The sequence below is a fragment of the Ambystoma mexicanum genome, chromosome 2q (assembly GCF_040938575.1).
Source record: "Ambystoma mexicanum isolate Mex_15411 chromosome 2q, UKY_AmexF1_1, whole genome shotgun sequence".
Taxonomy (NCBI): domain Eukaryota; kingdom Metazoa; phylum Chordata; class Amphibia; order Caudata; family Ambystomatidae; genus Ambystoma; species Ambystoma mexicanum.
The window spans coordinates 996,710,846-996,734,508 of NC_090924.1; the positions used below are offsets into that span (position 1 = coordinate 996,710,846).

Genomic DNA, 23,663 nt, shown 5'->3' on the forward strand with positions numbered 1-23,663 from the left:
ATGCCAGGAAAACTGAGATCCTTCCCATTGGGACCCCAGCTCCCTCCTACTCTCTGTCCGCCCTCAATGGGTCCCCTTCCCTCACCCTCTTGTGAGGCAAAAAACCTTGATTTCATCTTCGACTCTCTCCTTCTCTTCTCACATCGCGGACCTTGGCAAGAAGGTCCACTTTCAGCTGCACCTCCTCAGGGGCATTCTCCCTTTCCTCACCTTCCCCTCAATGTCCCCAGAGCTATGGTCCTCTCTAGGCTGGACTACGGCAACAGTCTCTTCCTCAATCTGCCTAAATCCTCCCTTCGCCCCCACCAACTAATCCACAATAGGACTGTGAGACTTATCCTTGGCCTCAAGCCCAGGCACTGCATCTCTCCAGCCCTAAAATCTGTCCATTGTTTCCCTGTTGTTGCGATGATCAGGTTCAGGTTCAAGGCCGACTGCATCATCCACAGGCTTTCTAGGGCCTGCGACCCCGCTACATCCACCTCTCTCTCCCTAAATACCTCCCTGCTAGAGCCGTTCGGTCTTCTAGCTCCAACTCACTGCAGATCAGATGCATTTTCAAGCAGAAAGTGTGGGGGTAGATATCTCCCTTCTGCAGGATCTTCCCTCTGGAATTGCCTCCATGCCCCTCTCAGGCTTTAGCCGGATCTCAAGTTCCGGAAGCTTTTCAAGACCCTCCTTTTCTCTTCTTCCTTCACTCTCCCCCTTCCCCACCTAATATCCCCCTATGCTGCATTTTACGGGCTGCCTGCTTCCTTCCGAGTCATACAGGGCACCAGACTTTCTTCGGCCAGTCTAAACCTACACCTCAGTCTCTCCTGACCCCCCCCCATTCCTGCACTCGGCCTGCCGGGCTCCCTCCCCTGTACTAGCCTGGCAGGGCCTGCACCCCTACTAGCCCTGTCCAGTCCTGTCCTCGCTTTTAGCATGTGGACCTTCATTCCCTGCACTCCCTGCATTCCCCTGGCACTTGTCCACCTGGCCTCCCCTTAGGATTTGCCTAGCCCAGGGGCCCTCTTCCGTCCTTCCAATCCCCCCAGCACTTGGGTGCTTTCCACGCCGACCTGCACTTCCCTTCCCACCTTAACATTATCGCATTCCGCTCTGACGGGCACTCCCACGCTCCCCACTGCCCTGCACTTCTTGTTACTGCACTTGCACGATCCGAATGACACAAGGTCTAGTAGGACCATTTTTTGTTATACTTCATCCCTGCCCTCCCTCCCCCAAGCTAGGCTAGTAATAGATCATGCTCCTCTAAGTGAGGAACTGGTATTTAGTCGAAGTAGGCCATGGGTTACAACATAAAGCTGAGGTGGCAGGCCCTACAGGATTTTGCAAAGAGACTAGGAGAGACAAAATGGGCTACTTTGAAATAAATATGGGCTCATCTAGACACTGGAGAGAGAAGAAGTTTAGGTAGTACTAAGAAGGTGTTGACTTTCCAAGTTGTGAGGGGGCCCAAAAAAAGAAATTAAAGAAAATTGAAAGGGAGTTAGTGACGATAGAGGTGGCAGTTGTAGAATTATTAGAGATGGACATGGATAGGGCTGAGTTGGTGAAGCAGGAAGTCCACGTAATGGAGGAGATGTAGAAGTTTGAACATTATACTGATGATGGAATCCTGCTGGCATTCCTGGTAACCTATATTTGCAAAATGTACTCTTCCTTTACTTTCTGTAAATAAGGTTGGTATGGCTGCTGCTCGAAAGAAGACCTGGTTAAAAAAAGAAAGAATTAACAAGACCATGGACTGGGGTTGAAGTGACTGGCTCCAGACTGTCGTCAGACAAAGCTGGGGTCTTCTCATTTGAGCCTTACATGTGAAACAGAGAAAAAGCAGTACGCCATGAGGCCTAGCAGCTTCTGAAACATTCAAGCTGTTGATAGAGAAAATAAATGTGCTTACTGATCAATTCCTGCCTCCTGTCCTCTGTAGAAAAGACCCTTGCCTGGTGAGAGTCCCAGTCGCAGCCTATGAAAGCCAGCCTCTGGAAAGGGGTCAACGATGACTTTAATGCATTTGTTGACAGGCCAAATCAGAAAAGAAAGTAGAGGAAAACCTGCAGCAGAGATATCGCCTCCTGAGGATTGAGCACTTGGATAAGCTAGTGGTCCAACTAATGGTAAACATGAATTCCCCATGCCTGAGAACATTTCCCATTGACAACAGTCTCTCGATGCAATGTGCACGATAAAAAGGAAGAACCCAGAACTGGAACTATTGGTTCTCCAGCGAGAATCTCAAGAAGCTGTGATGCGGCTCCCTGGTGGGGACATCGAAGGTATGCATCCTTCAATACCACTGCACAGATTCAGTTTCAATGATAGATAGCAGACTGGAGTTGCGGTGGTGTGGTCATCTTGAATTTTTCTAGTGGAAGGAATGAATGGAAGAAGGGAAAGTCCACAATCGTGCAGAGGCCATCTTGGTTCTTTTTTGGTAAAGTTAACAGTCTTGAAATTACCCTCCCTCATTCTGGGAAGGAGAAACCTCTTACAGTGCCTACAGCAGCTTATGGATCATGGAAGCTTAAGTGAGGGTCATCAGCTGCAGGGGCCTGCAGAAGAGGTGGCAGAAGCAAATACCCATGGGTCTGAAGATATTTCCCCCTATTCCACCAGATGGAAAGAGATCCTCCCCCACCAGCGAAGAATGAGGGAGAATTAGCCCACCAATGTTTCTGCTTGGCCTCAGAGGAGTGGGGGAAAGGTCCCTGGAAGAAACCTCTGAGTGTTATCATTTCTGCTTCTTCTTGTACTGGGAAGGTGAACGGTTGTCCTCTCTCTCTCTTGAAATCTGTTGAAGTCTTCAAAGGAGCATGGCCATATATGGGTCTAGGAGTAAGAGGCGGACACAAGGGTGGCATATAGATTGGAAAAGACTTTTATTCAAAAAATAAGGAAAGGGTTGGAAGATATCCTAACTAGCCCTACCTCTAAGAGAGGTTTCCCTGCCTCAAAAAAAACAGCTAATATAACTGTCTGTGTCAGAATGTCCAAAGTAAAGTTGCCGTCCTGTGTCCAAATCCAAATCCTAACCTGCACCACACATTCTAAAATTGACATAAGGTCAAAAAAAGAAATGTCTCTCAACTGCCGACCTGCAGCCTGGGAGAAGAGAAGGAAAAACTGGGAGATTAAAAAAGGAAAACTTCCTCTTCAAACCTTCGGGTCTCGTCCTCACGCTCTACGGTTGTGTCAGGGCGGACTAAGGAATCTTCCTTGACCTTTTCTTGCAGACTTGTTTTGCAGCCACCAGCGGGAGTATGTCTTGTCCTATCTCAAGCTAGGGGTAATTCCCAAACTCCTTATTGTGGGAAGGTCTTTAGTAGATTGTATTACTAATCTTAGCTTTTGCTTGGGTTCTATCGAATAATCAGATAATCTAGCACCATTCACCAGTGGCCTTCCTTTATGAAGTTGTTTTTGTTGAAATATGGGAATCTTCCACTTTATGAGAAGCGATTATTTGATGGTAATGATCAGTTCAGTTGGGGAAATCTTCAACTGCACCTCTTCCCCTTCACTACCCGTAATGGTGATTAACATAGAGGAAAGAGGGAACAGGAAAACACACATTTTCTTAACCTAATCTCATTCTGGGTCGTCGAATTTGGGTACTACAATCTTGGGGTCCCCTGATTTGTGTCAATCAGATACATCCCATTCCTGTCACCATATGTGAGGGTTTAGCAGTAAGAGACAGACACAAAGGTGGCATGTTGATTGGCAAAGACTTCTATTAAAGTATCATGTAAGCTCCAACTAGTAGCCTGCGCCAAAACCTCATATTTAATTTGTTAACATATACAAATTTGCATTGCAATAAATGTATTCCCACATCAAATTAGTACCTGATACAATGTAATTGTTTCCTTTTGAGTAAGTTGTGCTTAGTCTTAGCCTAAAAGCCTACAGCCGACATGTTTCTCAACCTTTCGTAGGTTTTCCACAGTGCTGTATTTTATTATTTACATAACACAAACCAAAACCATCCACATTTGTCAAATATACAGATATTACATTAGTTAATTCAGATTTGAAATACATAGTCAAATGGCAAGGTGCAAAATGTTTACATTTAAATCAAATACCATCACATATCCATCATGGAGGGAAAAAACAAAAAGAAAGCAGGGAGCAGGGCCCATACTAAGGGGAAAGAAGACAACCAGAAAACACAAGAAAAAACAAGAAAACACACAAGGATTCTTATTATTATGGCCAATCCTTTACAGTTGGTTATTCTTAAAATGTACAACAATCCTAATATACACTAGGGTCCAAACGAATTCCTTAAACAACCACCTATCAGTGACATGCTTTTTGCCCTGCCTTAAGTGCAATGTGCCACCTCTTTCTCCAAAGCCATACTTATAATGCCTGACATCAGTGTCCTATATCACTATTATAACCCTTTCTCTCACCACCATCACCAAAACTCATTATGGTGCAAATGTATTTTTTTATTTATTGTGCATTTGTAAGGCCCTTATGCAAGAAATTGTGTTTCAAACGCCCACAGGGTAAAGGGGAGGGAACGTGAGAACAAAAGCAGATAGAATAATCTGATGAACAGGAAAGGGGTGGTTCTACTAGGCCTTGTGACCATTCAGAACGTGCAAGTGCAGGGAGAAAGAGAAGGGGCAGGGAAGAGGTAAGTGCTAGGAGTTCCACAGAGGGAAGTGCCAAGGAGTTGGTTGTGTGCAACGGCGTAAAATATCAGGAACCAGTGGGAGGACAAAAATATATAGGTGACAACGGAAATTGGGGTTTAAACTTTGACAAAGAGGATATTTTGAATCTGATCATAAAATCCTTGGCGTCGAGATCTGCGGGCCCAAATGGTCTAACTTATCAAGTCCTCAAAGCAAATGGGACATTGTGGGCTGAAATCCTATATACCTTGTACAAGAAAGTGATTATAAATAGAATAATTCCATCTTCTTGGAAGACCGCAATTATAATCCCGATTTTCAAGAAGGGGGATCGCAAAAACCCTATTAGTTACAGGCCAATTACATTGCTTGACGTGGAGAGTAAGTTGTTTACCAGTCTGATATTAAGAGAACTCGAAACATGGGCGAAACAAAACAACATAATCCCTAAACAGCAGACCGGATTCAGAAGAGGTCATTCAATCTCTCTGAATGGTATAATATTAGCCTCATTAACAAATCTGAAAGATAATAAAAATAATAAAGGAAGACTTTATGGAGCATTTATCGATCTGTCAAGTGCTTTTGACATGGTAAATCGAGATAAACTTTGGAGCAAATTGGAACAGAAAGGGGCACCGAAAACTCTAATTAATATACTAGTAAAACTTCACGAAGGAAATACAGCCAGGGTAAGATTAGATATGGACGGACATTTGTCAGAATATATAAGTATAGATAGGGGGGTCAGACAGGGTTGTATGGTGGCTCCATTTCTCTTTAAGTTTTATCTGGGAGACTTTGGAGCCCTCCTAGAATCCTCATCATTAATAAGCCCAAAGGTGGGGTCCTTGGCTGTAAGATGGCTTATGTATGCGGACGACTTAGTCCTTCTTGACAGGACTCCCATCGGTCTACAAAGATTGTTGAATGCCCTCGACAAGTATATGAAATTAAACGACCTGGTGGTAAACCCTGATAAATCTAAGATTGTAATTTTTGAGCGGAAAGGCCTCAAAGAAACAAAATATCGGTGGTCAATTGGCAGTAACCAGATACCGGTGGTAAAAGAAGTAACGTATCTTGGCATTACTGTGTATGCGACCCCTACAGTTGGGATGCAGTATGGTGAAATCCTGGCTAAAGGGACACAACTAATAGCCCTGATGAAGAAGATTGTTAGCCTTTATGGTAAATTCTCCATTATGCCAGTTATAAACTTCTATGTGGCCAAAGTAATCCCTGTACTATTGTACGGAATTGAGGCCAAACCTTTGCTGTGGTCAATAGACTGGCAAAAAATAGAAGGTTATATCTGGAAACAGGTATTAGGATTGCCTAAAGGATTACATACGATAACACTCAGATATGAGCTAGGATTAAAATCTTTAAAATATGCAGTTGATTGGAAACCTCTTTCCCTGTATAGGTCAATTATTGTTCCAATGACTAATACACTATACGGAAATCTCCTAGAAAATATGAATCTTGATTCCTCATTAACTTTGATAGAACTCAAAAGACGGCAGAAAACCTGCTGACTTATTGTGAATCAGATAAATTAATACTGAGCTCAAACCCGCTGAAAGTCAAGAAGTCCTTATCTTTGAGAGATTGGATCTCAACAGGGGATATGGTGAGATCATCCTCTATTCCTGAAGGGTTTTTTAAGTACGGGAAAAAACAGGGTATTGTACCAAGATACTTGATGAAGTTCCCAAACCCAAAAGGAAGACAAAACTTTATGAGGGTACGGCTAAACTTGATTAAAACTGGATCAGTATTAACCAAATGGGGAGTCACTGAAGGGGCCCGGAGTCTATGGACGGAATGCTCAGATTTAAGCAAACAAACCTTAGAGCACCTGCTAAGATTCTGTAAAGGCACTTGGGAAATTAGGGTGGAACATTTAGGGAATTCAGTTGGGTCATTGGATAGACTATCCTCCGACGCTTTCTGGGAAGGAATGATCGCGGGCCATGAAACAAAATTGACCCTAAACATTTTAAGGGTTTTGCAATTGACAGGTTTTATATCGTCAGAATACTGTTAATTGATTGTTGAAGTAAGGGGGAAAACTGTTTTATAGGAAAATTAGATATTGATGTTATGAATTCAATTTTAATATGTTAACTTCATAAGATTGTGATGAATTAGTTTTAAATGTTATCTAGATATAACTTATAATGTGATGTTTGTATGTATATACCTTTCTTTTTTTTTTTTACTTTCTTTATGAATTTGAATGTGTAAAAAAACCCAAATGTGGTTATATCACAATAATAAAAAAAAAAAAGTAAGTGCCTGACAGAGATCGCTTGGTAAAGAGCGATCACCTGCCAACAGTAAGTGCAGGCCTGTGAGAACACAAGCCAGTGGGTGCCTGAAGGCAAGTGCTGGGTTGGGGCGGAAGGGAGATGGCGTTTGCATGGAAGGCCGGTACCCAGAAGGACACAAAGTCCAAGGCCACCATTCTCAGCGACTGTGGTGTATTAGCACGGGAGTGAGAGGGGGAGGAGGAGGTGAAGAGGAAAGTCTTGAGGAGCTTCTGGAATTTGAGGAGTCCGGCTGAAGATGGAGAGGAAGGGGGAGGCTGTTCCAGAGGAGGGAGCCAGCCCAGTAGAGAGATCTGCCACCAGCTTGTTGCTTAGAAAAGCGCCTGACTTGCAGAGAGTTGGAGCCGGAGGAGCGTAAAGACCTGGAAGTAATATATTTGGTGAGAAAAAGTTGTAGATAGATTGGTTCCCACCACCAGACAGCCTTATGGATGATGCCTGAGGGAGTATAATTTTGATCCTTGCAGCAACCGGAAGGCAGTGGAGGGATTTTAGGGCTTGAGGCCTAGAATAAGCCTTGCAACCCTATTTTCGACAAGCTGGAGGGGGCGGTGAGAGGAAGAGGGTAGATTAAGCAAGAGGCTGTTGCAGTAGTCCAGCCTAGAGAGTACCAGAGCTCTAGAGACATTGAGCTTCTGGGTAAAAATGAGGAAAGGAAGGATACCTCTGAGGAGGTGGAGTTGAAAATGGGCCTTCTTGGCAAGGTCCAAGATGTGAGGAAAGAAAGCAAGAGAGGAGTCGAAGATGACTCCAAGGTTTCTAGCTTAAGATGCAGGAGAAGGGGGAGAACCCATATAGGGTGGCCAGAGTGAAGGGAGGCAAGAGGAGTCCCAATGGGAAGGACCTCAGTCTTGCTGGCATTGAGGCAGAGATCATTGGAGGCACACCAGGACTGGATTGCAAATAGGCAGTCGGGAATGGTAGAAGAAGCAGGGAGAGCATCAGAGGGAGATTTGAAGAAGAGTTGGGTGTCATCTGCATAACATTTGAAGTGAGGGGAGAAAGTCGATATAAGGTGAGCAAGTGGAGTGAGATAGACGTTAAAAAGCCAGGGTGAGAGGTTAGAACCCTGGGGAATGCCACAGGCAGGGATAGAGGTAGGAGAGCAGAAAGAGTCCAAGAGGACCTGGGAGTGACGGTAAGTGAGGAAGGGGGTCAGCCAGTTCAGTGCCCTCTCCGAGATACCAAGGGTATCATTGTGCCGTTTTATGAGAATGGAGGGGTTGACTGAGCGGGTGTTCAAAGGAGCAGTTTCCATGCCCCTGGATGCTCGTAATTCAGATTGACGGTCGTGTAGGCAACCAACGTGCTCAGTATGCTGGGTCAGTTGGGTGAAGACCGGCTTCTCCAGGTGTTTCCCAAGGAAGGGAGTGATAGAGATGGGGCAGTAGTTAGCCGGACAAGGGTGGGTTGGCGGAATGTTTTTTTTCAGGAGGGGGTGCATAAGAGAGTGCTTGAGGGAAGAGGGGAAACCCCAGTAGCAACAGAGTGATTGCAGAAATCAGCAAGTGCAGGGGCAAGGTAGCCGATGTCGTTAATAGATCTAGAAGAACAGGCGGGACCTGTTTGGAGGAGACCTTCATAGAGCAGACAACCCTAGTGAACATGTCCAATGTGATAGGAGAGAAGGTGGAGAGCAAGGCTGAGGGAGGTTGGGAGGCCACTGGTGGCAGGGGGATAGCAGTGGGGGGGGAGAAGGGGAGGAAGAAAGAGTGCTTAGGTTGCCCTGAGTTTTGCAGTGAAGTGGGTGGCCAGTGCAGTGCAGAGGGCCTGAGAGGGAAGAGGCGAGGTAGAGACTGCAGAAGGATTGGCTAGCTCCATGCAGATTTTAATAAGTTTAGCAGTGTTGTTGGATGCTCCAGAGACACGGGCCCTGATGTGGGCCCTCTTTTTAGAATGACTGGTGAGACGATATTGCCTTTCGAGAAGACGACAGGCCAGTTTGTCAGAGGATGGGCCTGTGGTTTGCCACTTTCGTTCTGCAGCTCTGCTTTTGCGCTTCAGGTCTGCTAGTTCGAGTCATACCAAGTGCTACGCTTGGTAGCATGCATCAGGTGGATCCTCATGACTGGGGCAAGAATGTCGAGTGTTAGAGATGGCGAGATGGAGTTTAATGAGAGCAAAGTCAGAGGTAGAGTTTGCAGTGGGTGGAGAAGGTAGGATGAAGGTGGATGCAAAGGCAGCAACTGACACTCGTTTCATCATGCGGATGTCCATGAACAAGGTTGGCAGAGCTGGGGGTGCTGTGGTCAGAGGTCTGAGAGGGCCCAGGTGGGAGGAGAAGAGGGAGTGATCTGACCAGGGCAGCGGGCTGGCGAGTGGGCGGAGAGCGAAAGATGTGTGTGGATAAAGGCATCAAGAGTATGTCCAGCCATGTCGGTAGGACTAGAGGGAAGAATGGAGCGGGAGAGCAAGGTTCAGTGGTCACAGAAGAGAGTGGATGTCATGCATCAGGAGTCAAGGTGGATGTGGAAGTTACTCAGCTGAAGGAGTTTAGAGGAAGATGTCCTTAGAGAGGAGGAGAAATCAGCCCATTCAGAGATGAACAGGGTGATAGATCCAGGTGGGATATAGATAGTGGCAATGGTCAGGGATGAGGTAGGAGAGATGACCGGCTTGCAGACCAGGCTCTCGAAGGAGGAGTATGGCTGGGTGGGTATGAGGGAAGAAGGGACCCACTCAGGGAAGATCAGAGCAACCCCACTGCCAGAATGGTTAGGGCGAGGCTTAGAGATGATCTTGTATCCATCAGGGAGAAGAGAGTCAAAAGCAGTGACTGAGCTGGCATTGAACCATGTCTCAGTAAGAGCAAGGATATTGAGGTCAATGGCTTCAAGGAGTAGGAATATGTCAGCAGAGTGTTTGACAGGAGAGCAAGCCTTAGGCATGGCTAGATGAAGCAGGTCTCTGCCTTCGAAGGTTTTTCCGAGGAGGGGTACAGGGCGTGGTGCACCAGTCAGAGGAGGGGTAGTAGGGACAGGGAGAGAAGAGGAAGGAGTAGCAAGTGCAGGAAGGAAGTTGATGAGGGACAGCAAGCGCCAGTCAAAGAGGAGAAGGTTGGGTTGAGGATCCTGAGCCATGATAGTGCCATATACAGAGACAATGATAAACCTGGATGGTGAGAAGCCCACCAAGAGTACTTCGCATCTAGTGCCACCATTAATGGGTGAGGATAGGAAAGGAGAGAGAGTATAGATAAGATGAGGGGTCCAGAGACCTGCAGAGGCGACAGATGGAGAGATAGGATGGAGATAGGATGGAGGATAGAAGGAGAGACTGCAAGGCACAAGCACAGACTCACCATGCGGTCTATTAGCCACAAGAGAAAGCAAACAGATGCAGTAGAAACACTTGGGTACAAAATTGCGGGTGTACAGTTGTTAAACACACCTTGATTCGAAATTGCCCAAACAGCAGACAAATGCTTTAAAATAAAGGAGGTACATAAGGCATAGGCAAAACAGCAGAAGATTGGCTTTGGCACAGCTCAATTCAACATTGGTGAGTTAGCAATAGACATCAGGTAGTCAGAACATAACTCACAGGTTCTCTGCAATTGTAGGACAAGGCTCCAGGGGAGTCACTAGTTCATGGAGTAGCTGACATCATTCTGGGGGACTGTTCCATGAGGTGGCAGATGGTGGAGCATGAGGTGGTGCGGGGGAGGAGATGGGGAGGCTCTCTGAGCCCCACAAGCCCAGACAGGTGCAGACAGGGGCCTTAGTGTGGGCCTTGGAGGGGGCGGCGATCACCTCCAAGCTCTCGTGATTGGCCAGTGATGAATGGACAGATGGCCAATTACATTGAAGAATGTAGACGCTGGGCTGGCACAGTGAGCTTGTCTTGGTGGTGGCCATGTTTAAAGGTGGTGGGAACTCGGCAAAGAACAAAGGCCCAACTGTCTTTGCTGAAATTCCCAATGCAGACAATCGAGCTTCGGTGTGAGGCAGAGCCACGCTCAAGGCTGAGCAGATGTAAACATTATGGCATTCAACAGAATGTTCACTGTTCAAAAGACAAAGTGGAACATTACAAGACTCTCAATGCCCATCAGGGCTTACTACTCATAGGGAGTTGAGGCGCTGCTCATGCAGTCATGTGATGAAATAGGGCCGCTGTAGTGTCCGCCGGGCTGGCGGCAAATGAAAATCCACTCATTATAACCACTCAGACCATCCAATCTAGGATGTGGGAACTGTTCCATTACCTAATGATTCCAAATTTGTTTGTCAATTTCGTTGTTTATTTGACATAGAATTGGCTGTCATCCTTCCAGCATCACTTAATTAGAGATTGAAAATGGGGCGGAAAAGGGAGAGAATGAATTCATATAACCTTTATTTACTTATAAATTCCTACCCTCATTTTGAAAAGTTCCAATCATTCTAGATACCTCAATGTTTAGATTAGCCTTGTCAAAACTGTCCTATATTGCAAAAAATATTTGCTTCTTTTTAGAATAGTGTTGCACATGCTCCTAGTTTAAGATGCTTTCTGATTGGGTAATTAACATCCATCCAAATATACATGTTAGTTTAATTGATTAACCGAAGACTTATCAAAGTACCAAGTAATTTAGCTAACAAGGTCTAGAACGGATGTCCTCCAAAGAGACCAAATCCATTATCTGGGAAGAAATGTTGTGATGGGCGCTACCTTCTACTTAGCTATTTTTCTATTTGAAGAGATCTATTTCTGGTTCCCTGACCAGCGTTCCTCGTGGCAGCCAACGGTGGCCACTTTGGCATCTACCATTGCTATAATCAAGGTAGAGAAATTATCATTTTTTATATACTGTACCCCTTATATTCATGATCGCTACCAAAATCGGAACCCTGAACCACCTTCCTGTATTCCTTTTACAAGTATCAATTACTTGAGACAATTTGTCAATTAATGATTTATTTTGGTTAACCTTAGATCTCACATAACTTGTCAGGCTATCCAATAGTTTAGGGCTGAGATGTTACTTCTTAGTTCTTCATTACAATCTGTCTCAGTTGCTTCTCTCTGTCTCCTCCCCTTACATTTGGATGTGCCAATTTCCGTCCCACAAATCTGATTCTTGCTTTATCGTCCATTTGATGTTCCTGTTGCCAATGCGTCAGACTACCACTCTCCTAAAACCTAGCTCCATCACAATTTAACAGGCTTTTACAACTGTGTCACATGCAGCATGTGTTAATATGGGAAGGAAATGAAAACCATTAGTATCAATGTGAAGGAACCATTTCAGATCACAGACTTTATTAATTGTAAGTCAAAATGTGTGGCGTATACCATCATTTGTGTATGTGGTCTGATATACATTGCAAGCACAATTAAAGAAATAAGGATAAGAGAACATCTTTATGAGAAATTATGGTCATGCTGCATGTGACACATTTATAAAAGCCTGTTAAATTGTGATGGAGCTAGGTTTTAGGTTTCTCAATGGGTCTCAAAAAGGACAGGTTAACTGCTGTTTTAATTGTGGGAGCCCTTTTATATACAAAAGTTGGATTTTTAGCAATATGTTCTGATAGAGCTGCATCTAAGGATGGAAGATTCCAGTGTTTCTTGAATAATTTAAAGGCAATATGGCTGTCCGTAGAATCAAGAATTGGTTGAATGAGGATGTGTATGAGGTAAATAAAGAGGAAAATTGCCTAGAGAATGGGTCAATTTATTCACAACATTGAGAGAAGGCAACTTCCTGAGTTGTAATATTGGATATATGATATGATATGGCATTTATAACGCGCCTATACACAAGTGTTTCAAGGTGCGACGTGGCAAGATGGGGAACAGAAGGAAGACAAAGACAATGATCTTACTAGGCCAGGTGACACTGAGATCTCGCAAGTGCAGGGGAGCAGGGGAAGGGGAAAAAAGTGAGAGGAAAGGGGAGGGGAAGTGCAGTACATAGGATAACAGTAAATAAATAAAAACAATAAATAAGAACAATAAATAAGAAGTGCGGCCAGCTAGTGGCAGGTGCAAGGGTAAGTCAGACATCAGGTGTCAAGTGCTGGTAGGGGGCTCAAGGGATACAGAAACAGGCCTAGAGTTCCAGGGTTGCCAGGGGGCAGTGCAGGTGTGCAACTGGCGGCGAGGGAACCTGGGCCCAAGAACAGAGGGTAGCCAGGTGACCAGTGCGGTTTCAGTTTCAGCCAGGAGTTCAGCAGGGGAGAGGAGGAGAGAAAGCATAAACAAAGAGGAAGGTCTTTAGGTGCTTCCGGAACCGGAGGTGGTTCTCCTAAATTTTAAGAGAGGCAGGGAGGCTGTTCCAGAGGGAGGCCCCAGCCGAAGAAAGAGAACTACCACCAACTCATTGCTTGGAGAAGCAGTTGACCCTGAGAGCACTGGAGGAAGATGAGCAAAGAGCTTGAGAAGGAAGATATTTAGGAAGAGAGAGTTGAAGGTATTGAGGCCCCAAGCACCCGAAGGCGTTGTGGATAATGCAGATGGTTTTGAACTTAATCCTCGCAGCCACTGGGAGCCAGTGCAGAGATTTCAGTCCTCGAGAGATCCGATCCCTGGGCTTCAGGCCAAGGACAAGTCTCGAAGTCCTGTTGTGGATGAGTTGCAGAGGACAGAGAGTAGAGGCAGGCAGATTTAGAAAGAGGCTGTTGTAGTAATCCAGCCTAGAGAGAACCAGAGCTCTGGAGACAGCGAGCTTCTGGGGGAAGGAGAGGAAAGGAAGAATACCTCTGAAGAGGTGCAGCTGGTAGTGTGATGTCAGAGATGAGAGGTGAGAAGGAGAGTGTGGAGTCGAAGATGACCCTGAGGATTTTAGCCTCCTAGGTGGCAGTGGGAAGAGGGCCAAGAGAGGCCGGCCATTGATTGACAGGAAAGGAGGGAGCAGGTGTGCCGATGAAGAGAATCTCAGGCTTACTGGCATTAAGGCAGAGATCATTAATGGCACACACTTCCTGGATAGCAGACAGATAGTCGGAGATGAGAGATGGAGAAGAGGTGGCTGAAGGGAGCCTGGAAATGAGCTGTGTGGCATTTGCATTGCACTGAAAGTTGGGGCAGAGAGCGGCAATGTGGTGGCCAAGAAGTGCCAGGTATTGGTTGACTAACCAGGGAGAGAGGTTAGACCCCTGGGCAACACCACAGGTAGAGGTAGAGATAGAGGAGAGGAAGGACCCAAGTTGGACCTGGGAGGTTCGATCAGAGAGGAGAGACGTCAGCCAAGCCAGGGCCTGATTGATGATACCCAGGTTATCACAGAGTGGGTTGAGCAGGACGGCATGGTTGACCATGTCAAAGGCAGAAGAAAGATCAAGTAAGATGAGGATACAGGGGATGTTGAAATGAAGGTTAGAGAGCAGTTTCTGCCAGCTCTGAAGCCACAATGATGGTCATGGATACAACCAACAGATTCAGTGTGAAGATTATGCTGGGAAATGGCCAGCTTTTCCAGGAGTTGGCTACATTGGCTCTCCATTGAGCAGCGGCTGAAATTTAAAGGACTAGTAATAGTCTTTAAATGCCTCTCGGGTAAGGCCCCAGAATATTTTAAGTCTAGGATCCATGTGGCGACCCCAAAGCGCACACTGCGCTCTTAACAGTATGAGATTACTGGCTCAACCACGTATCGATCTGAGGAAACTGGGCAGAGCAAAATTTGCTGCCTGGGGTCCGGAAAGTTGGAACATGATTCCACTTTATCTCAAACAATGTAGCACAATACAGCAGTTCAGAAAACGTCTTAAGACATTTCTCTTTGAGGACTAAAACTACCCTACTAGTTTAGGACTTCATGGCCACTCCCAAAGACTCTGCTAGTCGTTTTTGGTAAACAACTTCAGCTCTCCCCATGCCTGAGACTATATATTTATTTCTTTTCTGTTTGTTCTTTGTCTCTGTGAGCACCCTGAGACCTTCGGGTGAGTGTTGCGCTATATAAAATCTATTTAGTTAGTTAGTTAGTTAATTAGTTAGAGTTTGCCCTGGAAAGTAGTGATGGAGATTGGGCGACAGTTAGCTGGGCAGGACGGGTCGGCAGAGGGTTTCTTAAGAAGAGGCTGCACAAGGGAGTGCTTCAGGGGGAAGGGAAGACTCCAGTGGCAAAGGAGTGGTTGCAGAAGTCAGCAAGAGCAGGAGCCAGGGTTTCAATGTGGTCCTTGATAGTTTTGTAGGAACAGGGGTGAACCTGTTTTGACAAGGAGAACAGGGGAAAGGCAGAGAAGGGAGGAGAGGTGGCTGAAGAAGGGCCAGAGGAAGAGCAGGAAGTAGAGGGAGGCAGAGGAGAGGAAGAGAAAGAGGACAGGATGTCCTGAGTTTTAGAAATGAAATAAGAAGCCGGAGCTGTGCAGAAGACCAGGGAGGGGACAGGAGAGGTAGAGACTGCAGCAGGATTGGCCAGTTCCTTGCAGATTTTAAAGAGTTTGGCCAAATTACTAGATGCCGCAAAGACGCGGGCTTGGATGTGGGCTCTCTTCTTGGTGCGGCCAGAGAGCCGGTATTGCCTCTGGAGCAGGGAGCAGGCCAGTTTGTCAGAGGATGTACCAGAGGCACGCCATTTCTTCTCAGCCACCCTGCACTTGTGTTTGAGGGTGACGAGATCTGAGTTGTACCAGGAGCTGCACTTGGCTTTGGGCCTCAAGCGGATCCTCATGACAGGGGCAAGAACATCAAGAGTATCAGATATAGCAGAGTGGAGCATATAAAGGGTTGTGTCAGGGTGTGAGTCAGCTAAAGGGAGGGGGGGAGAAAGTGGTGGCGAAAGCCTCAACTGACACATGCTTCATGGGTCGGTTAACCAAGAAGGTAGGTGGCAATGCTGGAGGTGGCTTGGCCTGAGGGGTAGAGAGGGTGAGCTGGGAGGAAAGGAGAAAGTGATCACTCCAGGAGAGAGGAGTGATCAGAGGGATAGAAAGGGAAAGGTCTGAGGAGATCAGAACATCCAGAGTGTGCCCTGCAGAGTGGATCTGGCCGGAGGGGAGAATAGAGAGTGAGAGAGAGTTGCAGAGGTCACAAAAGAGTCCAGAGGGAGGACAGGAAGCCCCCAGGTGGATGTTAAAGTCTCCAAGAAGTAGGGGTTGAGTGGTTGAGACCAGGCAGGAAGAGGAGAGGTCCACCCACTCAGAGAGCAAGGAGGAGATCTGACCAGGTGGCCGATAGATGGTGGGCACCATAATGGAATGGCCAGGCGAGAGAGGGAGCTTCCAGATGAGGCATTCAAAAGAGGAGTAGGCCTGCGTGGGAATGACAGAGGCAGGGATCAACTCAGGGAAGATCAGGGTTACACCCCCTCCGGAGCAGTTGGATCTGGGTGTAGAGAGGATCTTGAAGCCATCAGGGAGGAGAGTGTCAAAGCTCATGACGGAGCTGGCTGTGAACCATGTCTCGGTGAGGCCGAGAACATCGAGGTCCAGTTCTTCCAGCAGGCAACAGATGTCCGAGGAGTGTTTGACAGCAGAGTGAGAGTTGAGAGGGGCAATATGGAGAAGGTTGCCATCCTTGAAAGACTTCCAGGGAGGGGTACAAATCAGTGGTACGCCCTCCGGAGGTATAGAAGAAGCTCGAGGGGGAGCAGAAGAGGAAGGAGGAAAGGGCAAGGTAGCCAAGGAGGAGACAGCAGGGGGAGGCAAGGAAGCCTTGCGGGGAAGTGAGGGGACAGCAGGAGAGGAAAGGAAATTGATAAGGAGCAAGAAGCGTCTATCAAAGTGGAGAGGGTTGGCCTGAGGGCCTTGGACCAAGACAGTACCATTCAAACATTAATGATGACCTTAGAGGATTGGAAGGGGCCCACAAGGGCCTCCCACCAGGTGCCACCATTAATGGGAGTAGAAGAGAAAGGAGAAAGCACAAAGACCATATGAAGAGTCCATAGGTCTGGCGAGGGAACGACAAAAAGGATATCAGTGAGGCTTTGCCTGGAGGATGCACTGGTATAGGTGTCAGCGATAGGGAAGCCTGGGTTGGAGACCAGGATGTACATTTTCAACGTCTTCCTATCAGGTTCAGTGAGGAGAGCAGGATAGTCGATAGAGAAGCAGTTGGAAAAGACAGGAGACACAGAGATCACCATAGAGAAGGTAGGGAGAGGAGAGAAGAAGGGGGGGTGGGGAGAATACTGGTCAAGGACACAGGGAGGGGTCCAAGCAGACGAGCCAGAGAGAGGTGAGACAGTAGTAAACAGTTTGACAAGACGACAGGAGCTCAGATTATGGTAGTAAAGTTTGCTAGATGAATGCTTTGCTAGGAAGGCAGAGAAACAACAGAACGGCACTACTATCACAATGTAATTTTAAATACTTTCATAATACAATTTTAAATACCCGAGAAAACACACCTAACTCTGAGAGTCCTTTATAGTGGGAGAAAAGGCCTAGGTTTCACAATGCAACGTATGCTAAGTGGCAGGGCTATCAGGGTAGAGTGAGGGTTCTATTCCTAACCCGGGCCACTCCTACCTTACTTAGTAGCTGCTGGTTGACGGCTGAGCGCTGGCGTCTCCTGCTGACACCTGCAGATACTAGCTGGAGCTGCCACATTGGGAGCCCCTTTTGCCTTGGGGCCCTTAGCCGCAGGGGCTGCAGGGCAGAGGGCTTCCCCCGGGAAGGACAGTAGGAGCAGAGATCAGACCCATCAGAGCAGGGGGGCGGGAAGGGAGGCGGGAGGAATGAGGAGGAGGGAGTCGGAAGGGATCGGGGAAGCAATGGTGTCCCAAGGGGGTGGAGGCTCAAATATGGCACAAGTTAGATTTCAACAGGCCCAGGAGGGCAAACAAAATGCACAACTCACCTCCTTCGCCCGGAAACAAGTGGCAAGCAGCGAGTGTAGCCAGACAGTAGTATGGCTGCACAGGGCCTGAAAAGGCAAATCAGAGCAGGGGGCGGGAAGGGAGACGGGAGGAATGAGGAAGAGGGAGTCGGGAGGGATCGGGGAAGCTACCATGTCCCAAGGGGCTGGGGGCTCAAATATGGCACAAGTTAGATTTCAACAGGCCCAGGAGGGCCAATAAAATGCACAACTCACCTCCTTCGCCCAGAAACAAGTGGCGAGCAGCGAGTGTAGCCATACAGTAGTACGGCTGCACAGGGCCTGAAAAGGCCAATCAGAGCAGGGGGCGGGAAGGGGGGCAGGAGGAATGAGGAGGAGGGAGTCTGGAGGGATAGGGGAAGCTATGGTGTCCCAAGGGGCTGGGGGCTCAAATATGGCATGAGTTAGATTTCAACAAGCACAGGAGGGCCAACAAAATGCACAACTGACAGAGCCTTGCTGCACAGAATGTCCAGACACAGCTAAGTTCCCTCTGCGGATAGAACTGGACCCCGAACCAACCAGACGGTTATACATATATACCTTCTCCAAAAAATGATGCGCATTATACACATGGACAAGGCACTAACAAGCACTGAAGGATATATTGGCAAGCAATCGACAATCTAACTGGTTTTGGATACTGAACACAAATGACTGATCTATCACTGCAGATCAGCCATATTACCTTGAGAAAAACCTAAGGTCGAAACATGAGTTGGCAGGCAGAATGTTTGTTTATATGGACATTTCAACTCAAAACTAAGCAAATAGGATATCCTATATTATGCAACTTTGAGATCATGTTATATAATTAATGTGCATTGGGTTCGGGTATACTTAAACAAAATTTGTCAATACATTTCTTTTTCTTTTGATCCAAGTATGTACTACATAAGAATGTTAGAATTGAGTAATTATTTGTATAAATGAACCTTTTAAAATAATATATCAAAAATTATTTCAGTGTGTTTGACCTTTTGAGATATCTACTCATTGTATAGCACTCATATTTATACTCATTTTCGTGCACTAATCCCATAGGCCTCTCCACCCCTCTCCCCATCTCCCTGGATGGCTTTAAAGGGCTGTCATAACAAGCTGTTTTTTGTTGAGGCTGTTTAGGCTCACACAAATCTTCGCGTAAGGGCACACCATTGGACAGAAATGCCACTTGCCCACTTCCTCATGGACCCAGTCTACCCTATTAACCTTACACTCAGGTTTCTGAACTTGGAACACAAATCCACCTCCTGTGAGATCACATGTACTCCCAAAGCAGCAGGTGAGAGGTCAAAGACTTCCACAAAATCCTATACATATTGCCCTCTTTCTCGACAAGTGTCCACCTTCCCACGCCGGTTACCTGGTCTATAGGTAATCACAAAGTTGACTGTCAGGCGGGATAGGGAGTTAAGGGTTGAGAAAAATCCGTGTAGCATGATGATTGTTGGCACACTTCATCGATCTCAAAATCCCCAAGTTCTTGTGGATAGTCCAGAAAGTTAGAGGTGTCAGCTCCCAACAAATAATGACATTTGGAGAATGCCGCTTTGATGGCTAAATGTTACAGATCATGTTTTGTTATGTTGTTCCGTTAGCAAAAGTATGTTGATTTGGGACAAAATGTCCTCCATGGCAGTGGATGAGGCATCTGTTTAAAAGATAAAGGTGTCCGCACGTATGGGTTGAGGTCCAAACCTTCTTTTTCTTTATTTCGTTTTCGTCTGAGCCTTCAGAGGAGCAGGAGCTCTCTCTTCACTGCAGTAGCAGTGTCCACCTCAAACCAGAATAATCAGCGTACACAGGTAAACCAGCGGGCCCTGTGAACGCTTCCAGGAGATAACGATAGCGCTTACCCTGAAGTGCAGCACAATTTCGTTTGAATACCTCTGGTTCTCCCTTAATTCGCCCTAATCTTCAGAAGGACAGTGTAGCCTTGAAACAGGCTGTTTGGAATCATCCTGTTCCACTTTACCAGAGCGTCACCATTACGCTCCATGTAGTGCTTCCAGTCCAATATGGCCACTCTGTTATGCCCTAACTCTACCTGACTGCCCAATATCTCAGCAACCGCCCCCGGCGCCGGATTGGTGCACAACACTGTTTTCTGCACCAACCAGAATGCCAGCAGGCGTGAGCCGGCTACTGAACGAAGACGCTGGACAAAGGCGTCTGTCGCAAGCCTGTCCAGAGCACTCCAGAGGCCAGGGCCCATCCCCCTGCTCCTCCTCCTACAACATTAACTTTATCTCTAGAGTCATCAACTTCCTCAAGGCACTCATATCTACCACTGCCTTTATTATTGGACAACGAAATGTAGTAAGACTTGTTACGTGTTATTGTTCCATTAATACATGCTTTGCTGCCCCCAATACCTTAGTACAGCTCTACCTTCTGTGTACTGCATTCGCTACGCCGTACTATACTTACTTACACTGTGTTCCGTGATGTACTTCTTACATGTATCATCTTGCCTAAGCAATCACACCTCCCCTCCCATTTTCACATGACCTATGCTTGTGGCACGCTTTTGCTGCACAATGGTCCAATGTCCGTGCTTCATATGACTGCTACCTCGGCCCTGCTTTCTCGTGCATGCGTGATACCTTTGTTGCTAGCCACTGCTACTGTCGCTCGCACCCTAATGTACTCTAAATAGCACGCTAACTCTATTACCTCTGCTCACTTCCATATGCGCCTTCCACACCCAAATGCACCACCTGTGAACCAATGTTAGCATTATGCAATACTCAATGTTCTATTTCGTATGGCCGCTAATGTCTTTATGAGTCCTGCCATTCCTTAGTCATACTAGTACCATCACTGTTACCTCACGACGCAACATGCACAAACCTGTACATTTTTGCTACCATCCCACACTACACCACATCATAGCCACACTGATCATTGGCCCTCATACAGTATGCCAGCATTCCATCACCTCACTATCCCACGGCAAAGCACATCAACCAAACCATGGCAGACACTACCAGCCTCCCTAGACTCAGACTGCTCGCTCAGCCCCCTCCCTGCCGGTCCTCAAGCCTGCAGCAAAGCAGTAACACCACAATTACATACACCTCACCTCATACTAATCCTTACCTGAATGATCCTGCCCTTTGGCGTCAACACTACGCAGCTAAACCCACTCCTAATCAACCTTGCGCTTTACACATTCGTAACGCCAGACTAGGATATAGAATTGCCTGCGCCATTCAGCAAACTCGTAACCACTCCACATTACATAAACTACTGTCCACCCCCAGGACACCCGATCAAGGTACCACCTCTGCTGATCCACACAGTACCACTCACAAGTTCCCAGCCTCAAGGACTAGCCACAACCCCAAAGACACTACCATCAAAGGCGCCCTCATCAATGCTAGGTCGCTTACTGCCCATGCTCTTGACATTGCAGATCTCATATCTACACAAGATCTAGACTACCTCGCTATTACAGAGACTTGGCTGCATGCAGCTTCAGGCCCCCTTCTTTCGTTGGCCATCCCCAGCGACTACACCATCATAAGATATGCCACACCTCTAACCAATCTAAACGCGGCGGTGTAGCCTTCAACAATAAAAAATCCTTAAACATGAGAATGATACCCAATCAACAAATCCCATCAGCTGAACTCCTGTCAGTCAAACTCTCTAAACTATCAAATAACTAAATATATCAAATAACTAAACTGCCACCTTGCACCTCATTTACAGACCACCAGGGACCATCACCACCTTTGCAGATGATACCATCTCTCTAATATCTGACAAAACGAAGACTAACTCACAAATTATCTTACTAGGCGATTTCAACCTGGGTCTACTTGACCCTAACGATTCTAATGCCTTAGAAATGGCCAACTGCCTTACCAACTTGGGCTTCACTCACCGCATCCTCAAACCTACCCATGAAAAGGGAACAACTCTTGACTGGTTAGCTGATATAAACTGCACTCTCACCTCAATAGTCAACTCACCCTGTTCCTGGTCTGATCACCACATCATTACATTTAGCATCGTAGCCAGTTATCAACGATCCAGTCCAAACCTGGCACCCCCACCTGTACTAGAAACAAAAGAGACATAACTAGAGAAAGCCTTCTCCCGCACATCCTACCTTCGCTCAACAATTCAATACTATCCTGCTCTGACCCAACTGTCCTAGTCGACACTTACAACAATACCATCCTCTAAACTCTGGATGCTATAGCTCCCAACAAAATTAGGAAAGCAAAACTGCGTGCGCACCTCAATTCGTGGTTCACCCCACACCTGCAGATTTTGTGCAAAGAGAAAAGAAACTCTGAAGCCCGATGGAAAAGCCACCCTTCTGAGGTGAACAAGGACAGCCTTGCCATAGCCTCTCTTAATTATAAGGAGGCTATTCTCTCAGCCAAGAAGGAGACATACAACGAACGTACCCTGCAAGCTAAATCTAATACAAAAGAGCTCTTCGAGATTCTCAGAGAACTTGAAACTCCTGCCCCTCCGTCTGATAACTGTAGCAAAGATAGCATGTGGTGCTCAAACATACAGAAGGCACTCCTCGACAAAATCTCAACACTTCAGTCTAAAATCAATACAAAAAAAGCAGTCTCCAGTACAATACCTTGCTCAACTCACTCCTTAACAAAACTAACCCCACTCCCCCTACTATCGAACCTTTCAGTTTCTCCGCTTTAACAATCCTAGAGGTAGAAAATATCATCAACAACCTTAATGTTGGGTGTCCTGACCCACATTTGGACTATTGTGCTGCAACATTTGTTGCTGTGGGCTTAGGAAATCCAAGAGGGCGGAAAAACCCACATTTGCGCCAGAATCCTGGAGAACCATGCAGTTTTGCGCACAGCAAAATGGTCCCCTGACCTACCACCCACCAGTGCAAAGAAAGATGGTTCTGTTCAAAACCCGTTTTTATTAATGTCAAAAAGTGCTAAGATCATGGGCCCGGAACCACCAAACAAAAATCCAACTATGGTTGAGTGTTTTACTTTACTCTACTACAGATCCACATCAATGCCATGTCAAGCAAGGATCATATACTATCAAGTAAAATCCTTTCCTTTTGAAATGTATTAATTCAAGACAGCTGTCAAAAATAGGTGCAGTACCGGCATTGGACACTGACCGGCGCTGGCGCTCTATAAATCCTGACAGGAGAGCTGTCTTGCAGAACTGTGCAGTGAACAGAAGGGGGTCTTATGTAATTAAAAGTTCAAAAGACATGCCTTTCCTGAGAACTCTTAACACCCCAGAGAACCACACCAGGAGGCAGCATATCACATGGCCCTGTTAATTGAGAGGACGGGGACTTCCCTGCAGCCTGCTGGACCCAACACAATAGACCCTTTCAATTGAATGGAGTATGCTGATTTGGGTGTGGACTGTAAACAGAGCTCTGCCTGGAAGAAGAGACATGTGATCCCTGACTCACCCAGTTCCTAGGGGCTGGCCAGACACTTTTTGTGAATTGAATTGAAGGCAAATATATGTTTTATAAAAACACTGATGAATAATTGTAACCAGATGACAGGAATGTACAACTGTCACCGGGGTCGGTGATATCTTCGTCCGAAAGTGTAGATTCTGAAATCTCCCCCTCCCCCGACTCCTCACCTTCTTCTTCCTTCCAAGAACCCTTCTTTTCCTTTCTTCGAGCTGGCACCTTTTTTTATGTAGATAGGGACGACCCTGGAAGGAAGCCACCGTGCCCCCCCAAGAGGGGAGACCAGGGGGCCCCACCCCCGGGATCGACCAAGAGGGGAAAAAGCCCTTAGGCACAAAAAACCCCTGTATTATCCTTGGGTATCTTGGAGGCGTGGAACCAGGAATACTTGAAAGGTAAGAGCTGGTGGAAAGTGTCTGGAGGCTACACGTGGAGTGAATACTCCAGAACTCA

At 46.6% G+C, this 23,663-nt stretch overlaps 1 long non-coding RNA gene across 1 annotated transcript in view; it reads right to left on the bottom strand.

Moving 5' to 3' along the window:
* Nucleotides 1–19,603, bottom strand: part of LOC138569888 (uncharacterized) — a 173,290-nt gene extending 153,687 nt beyond the window's left edge. The window contains exon 1 of the long non-coding RNA XR_011303349.1: nucleotides 19,122–19,603. This is a non-coding gene — a long non-coding RNA (uncharacterized lncRNA). The remainder of the gene's footprint in view (nucleotides 1–19,121) is intronic.
* Between the last annotated feature and the right edge of the window lie 4,060 nt (nucleotides 19,604–23,663).